The sequence below is a fragment of the Crocodylus porosus genome, unplaced genomic scaffold, assembly GCF_001723895.1.
Source record: "Crocodylus porosus isolate Cpor-Errol unplaced genomic scaffold, CroPor_comp1, whole genome shotgun sequence".
In the NCBI taxonomy this organism is placed as follows: Eukaryota; Metazoa; Chordata; order Crocodylia; family Crocodylidae; genus Crocodylus; species Crocodylus porosus.
Window position 1 is genome coordinate 121055542 of NW_017728886.1, and position 11448 is coordinate 121066989.

The following is an 11448-nucleotide window of genomic DNA, read 5'->3' on the forward strand; positions in this document are numbered from 1 at the left end:
CTCCAGCCTCTGGCCCCCAGCCTCTCAGCTCCAGCCCCAAGCCCCAGCGTCTGGCCCCCAGCCCCATCCTCTGACCCCCAGCCTCTTGGCTCCAGCCTCCGGCCTCCAAGCCCCAGGCCCCGGCCTCCAGCCCCCAGTACCCTTTGATAAGTGTCCCATGTTGGACTGAGGTGGCGCGCTTACAGACTGAGGTGACACACTCACGGACCAAGGGAACATTGGTTGAAGACTGCTATTAAATCCCCCATCAGCCTTCTCTTCTCCAAACTAAATAAAACCATTTCCCTCACTCTTTCCTCATAAGTCATGTCCCTCAGCTCTATCACCATTTTTGTTGCCCTCTGCTGGACTCTCTCCAATTTCTCCACATCCTTTCTGTAGTGGGGGCCCCAGAACTGAACACGGTACTCCAGATGTGGCCTCACCCGTGTTGAACAGAGGGAAATAATCCCTTGACCTACTGGCAACCTACCAATGCTGCCCAGCATGCCATTAGCCCTCTCAGCAACAAGGGCACACTGCTGGCTCATATTCAGCTTATTGTCCACTGTAATCCCCAGGTCCTTTTCTGTACAGCTGCTGCTCAGCCAGTCAGTCCCTGGCCTGTACCACTGAATGGGACTGTTATGTCCTAAGTACAGGATTTTGCACTTGTCTTTGTTGAACCTCATAAGATTTCTTTTGGTCCAATCCTCCAATTTGTCTAGGTCACTCTGAATCCTAGCCCTACCCTCCAGCATATCTATTATTCTCCCCAGCTTGGTGTCATCTACAAACTTACTGAGGGTGCATTCTATGCCATCTTCCAGGGTGTTGAAGACATTGAACAAAACTGGCCCCAGGTATGACTCCTGAGGCCCTCCACTTGATAGTGGCTGCCCAGTAGACATCGAGCCATGTATTACTGTTCTCTGAGCCTGATGGTCCAGCCAGTTTTCTCTCCACTTTATAGTCCATTCATCCAGCTCATACTTCCTTAGATTGCCTGTGAGAATGCTGTGGGAGACCATATCAAAGCCTTGGTAAAATCAAGGTACACTGCATCCACTGGTCTCCCTGTATCCACAGAACCAGTCATCTCATCATAGAAGACAATCAGGTTAGTCAGGCATGACCTGCCAAAGCAAGTGAATCCATGATGTGAATCCACACTGACTGTTCCTAATCACCTTTATCTCCTCCAAGTGCTTAGAAGTGGATTCCTTGAGGATCTGCTCCATGATTTTTCCAGGGACTGAGGTGAGGTTGACTGGTCTGTAGTTCCCTAGATCCTCCTTCTTCCCTTTCTTGAATATGGGCAGTATGTTTGCCCTTTTCTAATCCTCAGGTACCTCTTCTGATTGCTGTGAGTTTTCAAAGATGATGGCCAGTGGCTCTGTAACCACATCAGCCAACTTCCTCAGCATCCTTGGGTGCATCCCATCCAGCTTCTTGGTCTTGTACGTGTCCAGATTTTTAAATAGTCCCTAACCTGTTCTTCCACAACTGAGGGCTGCTCACCTCCTCTCTAAACTGTGCTGCTTGGTGCAATAGTCTGGGTGCTGACCTTGCCTGAGAAGACTGAGTCAAAAAAGGCATTGAGTGCTTCATCCTTTTCTGCATCCTCTGTCACAAAGTTGCCTTCCCCATTCAGTTGAATTTCCATTGGCTGAATCTCCTGTGCCAATGGATATGGGAGTGGTTTCAGGTTGCTGATTCAGATTTTTAAATTAGGCATGAATTGCTCCACATAATTCACCATTCTAAGGACTATGAGTAGTTCTTCCTCGTCCTTTTGGGCTAGGCATGTGGCTGATGGCTGCAACTATATTTTCGTCTGTGTTAAATTCTCTCCAAAGGTATGAGGTTCCTAGCACAATGAATTTAAATTTATGTTTGTTTTTCCTACACTCTCTGCCTCTTGCAAAGCTGCTCAAAGTCTCTGGTCATGTTCTCTTATTTTTCTTTAGAACAAAATGTTATCTGTATAAATCTTAGTCCCTTGTATACAGTGGAAAAAATGTTGATTTTTTTTTGGGAAATACCTCAGGCACTGAACACATTTTGTAAAAAGGCTTTTATACATTCTGTAGAAACATTGTCTCCTCAAAGGGTTATTAAATATGCACAAGTGTGAGCTCCTTTTTTGGGCATATGCTAGGATCCTGACACATTCAGTGTTAAAAAAAAAGATTTTGGCCTCAGCTCTCACAACCCACAAATTTTTTTCTTGGTAGGTAGTGGAATATTACACATTTCCATAATTATTTTAGGTCTGTGAATAAATGAAAGGTCCAATCATTTTTCCTATAAAGACCAAGAAGTTTATTGATTCTATTGGTTCTTCTACTCCTTAATTCTCAGGTCCACTGCTCCCTTCAATTTCTGGGAGGGGATCTTTTCTCTGAGGAAAAACTATGCAAAGATTGGGCCCTTGCTCTGTTGAGTACACGTACAATCCATCCCCTAAAAGCATCTTCAAACTCTTCCTCCATTGGTTTGGGTTCCTGCCTATACAATGAGCTCACCCACAAGGATCTGAGCCTTAAGGATTGAGTTCTTGTTAGTTATTCACTTAGTCAAATCTTTCATTCTCCCTAACTCAGGTCCTTCATTCATTCAATCCTACATAAGTTCACAATGATGTACAATCATTAATGACATGCAACTACCTGCAATTTGATTGGGAATGTATTAATGAAAGGGGTTGATCATGAAGATGTTTTCCTCAAGCCCCCCCGCCCCCAGCTAAGTGAAGAATTTATTATCAGGTTCCACATTAATTGTTTAATAACTATTTAACTAGGATAGTCTTCAAGGGTATCAGTTAGATTGCCAGCTCTCGACAGAGAGTGCCATTCTTTATGGTAAAAGAATAGGTTTAAGTTACAGTTGAAGTGATCAGAAACTGGTTTAAATGTGTAACAGAACAGATGTTCAGTGCACATAAACCAGTTTGAAAATGGCTGAAACCAGTTTGAGATAAGCCTGTTTGAAGGTAGTATCAGACTTAACTGACTTGGCTCAAACTGGTTTATGCAATGTCTGTTCAGGACCCATTGCTGGTTTAAGATAAACCAGACTCTCTCAGCATCCTGACATGCTCTCTGGGCTGGGTGGACCTCTCTGCTCCATAGCAGGCCTGGCCCCTCCCCTCTGCTCCCTGGTTGCAGCTCTGGCAGAGACTTGCAGGCACAGCACATCTGCCTGGATTCTCCCTGCTAAGCAGGTATTTTTCCCCCCACCCCTCTGCTTTAACACAGACGCATCAGCATTAGCTAGCATACCACATGCTGGCTATGGTCCGTGCTGTGGGTTATGAAAGGCAAACAGGCTTTTTGGAGCTAATCAACTCCAAAGAAGGACATCTTAATGTCCTTCCTTGGAAGAACTGTTTAAGGAAAGCTCCATTAATTAATGGAGAGAGGCTTTGTTTTCTTAATGGGTGTAGAAACACTGAGTTAGGGGTGATAAACATCCCCTGCTGAGCTGCTTGGGTGGAGGATAATCAGAGTGTCCTGCCAGGGCCATGTCCCCCTCAGGCCTGTGGAAGCAAAGGGAGGGCTGCTCTAGCACCCCCAGCCTCTAGCCTGAGCTACTGCAGGCATGTGCCTGCATTTCTGGGATGTCTGTCCAGTTACAAAACTGATTTAGTCTAGCCAGGTTAGATTAACCTGCAAAGATTGAATCAATTCAGGCTCAGGCTTTTTTAATGTTTGTCCCTAGCCTTGATGAGACCAAGGGATTGGCACATCTTGCAACTGTCTTCTCTGGTGCTGTTACACATTTGACATTTTCCATTTTGTTATTTAGCCACATACCTATTTTGCATAGGCCTGTCATGAGGATAAGTGCTCTACTATAAACCTGCATTATGCTTCTTTACCTTGTTTGTGACTTTTCTTTTCGAGTTACTAACAGTGTTTCTGGAAGCACATTGGTTTGTGCACCAGTTTTCAACTTTAAAGTAATAAATGTTCCATTTGCTTTCAGGTTGACAGACCATTCATCTTGTGCTGCAGTGTTGTGTGTGTTGCACCTATGAAAAATTCATATAGGGTAGTGGTGCAGCTGTTGGTCTCCTAGTTCACACTCTCCATGTTCTTGCAGTCTTTTGCAAAGTGATATAATACATTATGTTTCTTTCATCTTTCCCTGTATGCTAGGCATTGTCATGCTTTCTATACATTCTTCTTGTTTGACTCTGACATTGTGCTTGGTGTGGCTTTCTTCCTCCATCTCTTTTCTCACGGTATCCTGATTCTCAGTCATGTCTCTCACTTCAAAGCACACTCCACTTTGGATTGGATAGCTTCCTTTGCTTGGCAGATTCTAATAGACTTGTCAAGGATGCATTGTAAATCTCTAAGTAGTTTCTCTCTGAGTTTTTTTTTGTGTATTCTGTATTCTAATCATTACCTGGTTCCTCATCAGGGACTCATTTGTATCCCAGAATTGCAAGATTGGCTTGTCAGCTTAAGATGAGTAAAAAACTCTGCTATAGTTTCATTTCTTTTTTTTACCCTGCTCATATCTTTCATTTTAACCTGGAATAACTTATTCCTTGTTCTTTTGTAATACAGCTTCACAGCTAATGTCCTCTGTCTGAATTGGCAGAAAACTGTTAACTCCCTCAACTGCATCCAAATCCAAGCTTATTTGTTTCTCTTCTTCCTTGGTCCTCACTGCCTGCAGACACAGTTTGCACCTCTTCCAGTTACCTTCCATCTTTAAAGAGATTCATGCTGGTGGATCTTTCAGCTGCTCCTTTCTTTTGCTCAGATTATTTTCTTCATTTCTGTTTACTCCTGATGCTGTTCCATGTTTTGAGGCTGGAGGAAGCAGAAGTGGTGATGGGGGATAGACACAAGGGGGCATACAGCAGGGGTGGCAACAAATGATGGAAGGAACAGGCAAGGGGCAAACTGCTTGACTTCTTCCCCCACATGCTCCCCTACCACCTGCCCCATACTGCCTGTCTCCTGACTGCCTGCTCTCCCCTGGCTGTGGGCTGTGTGGGGCCTGGGCTCAGCTACAGCAGCAGAAGTGATGAGCTCCCCATATCCCTCTGCCCTTTGCTGCTGTCACTGAGCCCAGCCCCTGCATAGCCTGTGTGGAGTGGGCAGGAGTGGTTCTGAAGTTTCTCCCACACCTGGGACAGCTGGGAAAGAAGCAGCAGCAGGCAGAAGAGCAGGAGAAGGGGAGGGGGGGAGGGAAGGAAAGGAGAGGGGATCTGTCTTTAAGGAAGGAGGAGAAGGGGGCATTCTTACCGGTATGGGGAACTTTAAATCTTCTCCAGAGGCTCCTGCAGTGCACTTTGTCTATACCGCTGGCTAGAGGGTGACAAAGCTAGCAGAGGGGGTGCAGCCCCCTCTGAAGCACGACTTACAAAACCCGCTAATGTCATATAAAACCTGATAAGGCTGAAGGATAGAGGTGTAGCTGCCTAATGGCTTAAGAGGCCCTAGGAAAGCTGGATATAGCAGGGGGAGGGTGGTCTGTTAAAATGAACAGAACCTTGATTGAAAGGTTGATTGAAAAACAACGTAAGGATGGCCCATTTTGGACCACTGTCCATTTTCCATGAGAGATGGAGAGATGCTTAAGGCAGGAGAGTGAGATTTGGGGACAAATCTGAGAAAAGAAATGTCTGCTTCTTCAGAGATCAGCCACATCCTGTCTTTTATTTCAAGGACCTTTAGACTTTCAAGAGCACAAATAAACCTGGCCTCTGACAATATACTCATGGAAAAGCTTAAATAATTCATGTATTGTGCTATGGCATTTCTTCCATGAGTCAGACTCTGACTTTTCCCTCTTAGATTTGTTCCTGAATGGAAAATAGAGAGAATGTGCTGCAGTAACATGAACTAAGAAGCTCTTTAAATGTAGCAAAGCACTTGTTATCAACCATAAGGATGTATTGTTCATCTAGCTATTTCAAGGGTGGACTTTTTAACCCATCAGTAATATTTGGAAGGCAGATAAAATGTATTTTCTTCTCTTTGATGAGGCAGGGGAACAAAAGCACAAAACTGCACAAACTCATTCTGCCTCCTCTTCCTGTTTTAATTAACAGGACTGATGAGGAAAGATTAAATACATTGTTTAGTTAACAGAAGACAGACTAAAGTGGGTCATAACCATCTACAAGCATACCTAGGCTATAGACAGTATGGAAAGGCTTAGAGTGCCAGTGTTTAAACTGTGGACTGTAAACCAGTACTGTCACAGAGTATTTACTGGTCATCTTTGGATAGGAACTGGTCACATCATGCTGGTTCTTAGCACTCCTTGTTTACTGAAGCTAAATCACATTAAAAGAAGCTAAAAATACACTCTGCTAATATTACTTTTCCATGCAAGCAATTGCTGTAGTTGCCACAGGGATGTTATTTGGCTGTCAATTAGAGTGAAGACAGGCCAAGGTTTGTAAATAGAATAGGAGGTCCATGAGATACTTATTCTTTTCCTAAGAGGTCAGATGATGGAAGTGTAAGAAGCCCTGATGGAAGGCAAAGTATAACAAAAGTAGGAGTGATGGGATGACATTAGAAAACAAAACACAGCAAAATATACAACAGTTTCCAAAATGGATAGTTAGAAACAGTCCAAAGATCAAGAACAAGTATATTAGTAATGTAAAAAAAGGTTCCTCTGAGAAACGTAAGTTTTATTTGGAACTAGACAAAGTATTAGAGGAAATATAATGAGAAACAGTCTTGTCCTCTTGTTGTAATTGCTCTGAATCTTGGCATTTAAATAAAGCCTCTGTTTTTCCAAAATATCCAAGGAGGGAAATGATATACATTTCAGTTTGGGAAGACAGTAGCTTTCAAATGGATGGTACAAAGCCATTCCCAGAAAGACCTATTTCTTTGATCTGTGCCACTGTTCAAATGGTTCTTAGGCCCAAGGCCCACTGAGTTAAGTGAAAGTTACTTAAGAAAAGTCCCCAATGCTTAACTCCTCGAAGTACTTTCACAAGTCCTTAATATCATCCTCACTGCCCCCAAAATGGCAGAAACTGTTTTAATAAAGGTCCTGAGGAAGAAAACAATCTGTCTGCAAGGCTCCTTTAATTAAAGAATTTGTAAAACAGAGGTTATTGCATGTGTTTGGGATTCAGAGTCTTCCGTTTGTTTTTGTTTAATTTCCAAAATAATCTTTTTTTCAAGCTACATAGTGTTTATCCTACTAAGGGATACTATTTCATAGTAAGGCTGATATTTTGGTGGGAGAAATAAGAGTCATACTTGTGAGGCACTGGCCTTGACAATGTAGAGACAGGGTATATTCTTTGAAAAATAAGACAATATGTTTATTATGACATATCCTTACTTGTGTTCCTACTACAAACACCTTGCTTTCCTGCTAAAGTATATATCTCTGGCATGGGGGATATCTAGCACCGAGAATGTTCTGTTCCAGAAGCACAAGCAGCTCTTATTTAAGTTACAAGGAAATATCTGTTGACTGTCTTAAATACCGTATTAGGACATACTGGACAGCCACTCTCCAGATCAGTCTCTGACAGGGCAAGTCACAAGTTTGAATCATTCCACTGGGGGGCAGCAGTAGATATATTGTACACAGTACATGCTCTCCAGCCTCTAAAATTGTTATGTAATTATTATTGTGGATGTACCATATGGCTATGACTCCTATAAGCCAAACAGATCACTCCACTTCTTCATTTTGTCTAAATAAAGTACTCAGAAGTTAGGAAGTGTCAGAATTAAGGCTGTCTGTTCACATGTATTATGACATCCTTTAATTACCTGGTTACAAACTATTTTGTTTTCCCCTAGGCCTCTGCCCCATTCAATGTACAGACTGAGCACCTGTTAACCACTATTTGTTTTTATATTAAACATACAGTCATTAGATCCATGTACTTTATATTATTTTTGCACACTATTAAAACCCTGCACTAAATAGAGAAAGCATAATAGCCTTACAGCCATTTCTTTTATTGTTTTCTTTGCACAGCACTTCAGCTCTTAAATTTGCCAGTATTTATAAATTTACATTTCCTCTACATTAATAGGTGGCATTCTTACTCCCTTTTTTGGATGAAACAGGGAATAAAATCCCAAAATTATAAGTAATGTCAAGCAGTTTTGGATGCCCAGTTTGAGAAACGTAGTGACAAACTTTTTCTTTTCTTTTGTTTTTTTTTCTTTCTCTTCTTAAGAGAACCTTAACATTCATGCCACTCAATGGTCACAATTCTATTTCCCTTTGTGAGCCTAAATTACAGTTTTCTAGCCATGTAAGTAGTGTTTTTGGCACTTGCACACAAGTTACACTTCTATTACCCTTGCCCTGTGAATGTATAAACAGGCATGTGTAGGTTGAGCATGCACAACAGGCCATACAGGGAAGCAGCCAGTGCAGGATTTAGTCTTCAGCTACTTAAGCTACAGTTTAGGGCCTCACAATATGAGAGGCCTCTAAATAAGAAAAAAAACTCTGACTCAATATTAAGTTTTATAATAATCAGCTGGTAAATAAAGGAGATAAAGGAAATATGGGAAAAATGACTCTAAATATGGACATTTTTATTCTAATATGACAAAAATATACATACATTGGATTATTTTTATTGCATGGGACCTCTTAAAATGAACACAGTTTAGGGCCTCAGCATGTCATAATCTGGCACTGTAAGCAGCTATGTATGCATGTATCTGTAATTCTGAAAAAATGAAGGAAGTCAGAGAGAGACAGGATCAAATCCACTCTGTGTGAAGGGGACCTAGAATCTGGATTTCCTGTTTCCTCAGCAAGTACCCCTAACCATTCAGCTACTGGTGCTAAAATACAGCTGCCCCTTTCTCCCTCTGCTGCCCCCAACACCTCTTCTGCACAGTATTGAGCACCTGCTACTCAAAGGGTTTTGCCTATCTATATTTTTGTGAAGTGGATGCAGGTGCTTGTACATGGTCATGTAGCTACTCAGCCAGTTTGTTCAAAGGAAAATAGAATTATGTCCATTGTGTTTAGTGTAGAACTGCCATTTCCAACAATTGCATTTAGTGCTGCTGCAAATAAAAACCCAGAGTCTCATGGCCAGAAAATGAAATGCAAACTGCTACTTGCCACTTGGGAAAATGGTGGTTTAAGTAACTTGCCCAGTATCACCTAAGAACTCTGCGGCAGATGTAGTCATATACTTCAAAGTTAGGGACAAACATTCAAAAAGCAGGAGCCTGAATTGATTCAATCTTTGCAGCTTAGTCTAACCTGCAATGGTTGAACTGAGTTGAAAGTGCACAGACATTTACGTTTAATTCTGGAAATGCAGGCGCGTGCTTGCAGTGGCTCAGGCTTGAAGCAGGAGGGGTGGGGAGCTCTGAAGCAGCCCTCCCTTCCCTTTGCAGCAGCTGCAAAGCTGGAGGGAAGCTGATCTGGGGGGTATGGCCAGGCCCCCATAGGGGCTAAGTCTGATTGTGGAGGGGTTTAAATTCCACACCCCACCCCCCACCCGCCCATAGGGACCTCAGCCAGGCTGTGCCTGGAAGGTTGCAGGGAAGCAGCCATTGCCAGGCTTGTCCCCAAAGCCAGACACCAGCCGGGGCAACGCCTCAGGCAAAGGGAGGAAGGGGGTGGGGATTAAATTCCCCTGTCTCCTGGTGGGCATGGGACCCTAGTCGGGTTCTGCCCAGCTTTCCCTCCTGCTCTTGCTCGGGTGGCAGGGGGCCTGGCCACAGCCGGCCAGCATGGCCCTGCTATTCACCCAGGCCTGGGGCTGCAGGTGTTGCTGAAGGTGGAGGCAGAGGGGCAGCTCAGGCTTGGGCTTGGGCTTGGGTGACAGATTGGGCCGTGGGGGCTGTGCAGCTAGATTGCTCCTGGTTCTCTTCACCAAAGCTGGGTGGGGCTGTCATGGAGCCCCAGCTGGCTAGGAGGGGCCCTACAGGGCTGGCCCGTGGGGTCAGGGCCCTTCTCAGCCCACAGCCCTGTCCTGTGCAGTACCCAGGGCTACAAGCACACAATCAGTTGTGGGCTAGCTGGGGCCAGGAGTGCTGTTCTGCCCCCCTTGCCTGTAGCTACCACTGCCACAGCTGCGCCACTCTGGGTGGGGGGACAGGAAGCTTCAGCCTCACGGCTTCTGCCCAGCACATGGAGCTCTGGCTCCAGCCCCCGGATTCCTTGGAAAATGGAAGGCATCTGGGTGAAAGGCATCCCGGGGCTAAAGCTGGAGCTTCACTCCCTGGGCAGAAGCTGCCAGGCTCAGCAGGGCTGTTTTTCTACCCTCACCTCCAGCTGTGGTTTCTGCTTCTGGAGATCAGGGCAGAAAAACCTCTCTCCTGTGCCTAGTGCATGGAGCTTTGGCTGCAGCTGCCAGATGCCTTCCAGCCGGATGCCTGCCATCTTCCAAAGTCCCTGGGACCAGAGCCCGAGCTCCATATGCTGGACAGAAGCCACAGGGCTGAAGCTTCCTGCGTTCCCCCAAACCAGAGCAGTGTGGTGTGGCTGTGGCAGAGGCAGCTGGAGTCAAGGGGTGCAGAACAGGCCCCCTGCCCTGGACAGCCCACTGCTGGTTGTGCACCTGCAGCCCTGGGCTGCACAGGACAGGGGGCACGGCAGTGGGTGCTGGGCTCAGGGCCCACTGGTGTCTCAGGTGGGTCCAAGAAGCTTGCTCCCCAGCCAGCCCCTGCCTGTGCTGCTGGGCCGGGCTGTCACACAGCTTGCAGTGGGATGGCAAGGGCCCTGCTTTCATGGGCCCCTTTAGGGCCCTTCCCAGCTAGCTGGAGCTCCATGACAGCCCTGCCTAGTTTGGGCATGAGGAGCTGCTCAGTCCCCACAGCCTCAGTCTGAGCTGCAGCCTGCTGCGAAGGGCCCAGTCCTGGTGGGCCAGCCAAGGCTAGCCCTCTGCCTCCACCCTCAGCAACACTCACAGGCCGGCTGGCTGGGCTCAGCCCTGAAGCCCCAGCCGTTGGCAAGGCAGGTGGATGGCGGGGGCCATGCCAGCTGGCTCTGGCCATGCTCCCTCCTGTGCTGCTGGAGTGGGGAGGGGAGAATGGCTGAGAAGGGCTGCAGTCCCCCAGTACAGGGGTGGGGGTGGGGGGAATAAACCCCCTCCTTGCTCCCTTTGTCTCAGGGGGCCATGAGTCTGCCTGCTACTGCTCCAGCTAGAGATCAGCATCTGGGATCCTGGGGGACTCTGATTTAACATAAACCAGGAAGGAGTCCGGGACAGAAGTTGCATAAACCAGTTTGACCCAGATCAGTTAAGTCTGATACTACATTCAACCAGGTTTAATTTAAACCAATTTTGGCCATTTTGAAACTGGTTTTTGTGCACTGAACTTACGCTCTGTTACAGGTTTAAATCAGTTTCTGATCACTTAAACCAGTTTATGTGTAACTTCTGTCCCTAGTCCAACTTTTCCAAGTGGCATTTAACTGCCTTATCCACAGGTCTATTCTCTCAGTGGGTGAGGCCCCATGCCTCGTTCAGCA

At 45.6% G+C, this 11448-nt stretch overlaps 1 long non-coding RNA gene across 1 annotated transcript in view; it reads left to right on the plus strand.

Moving 5' to 3' along the window:
- The window catches only part of LOC109324177, a 17210-nt gene extending 6426 nt beyond the window's left edge, over positions 1-10784 (plus strand). Inside the window, exon 3 of the long non-coding RNA XR_002104874.1 lies at positions 10773-10784. This is a non-coding gene — a long non-coding RNA (uncharacterized LOC109324177). The remainder of the gene's footprint in view (positions 1-10772) is intronic.
- Positions 10785-11448: the final 664 nt, after the last annotated feature.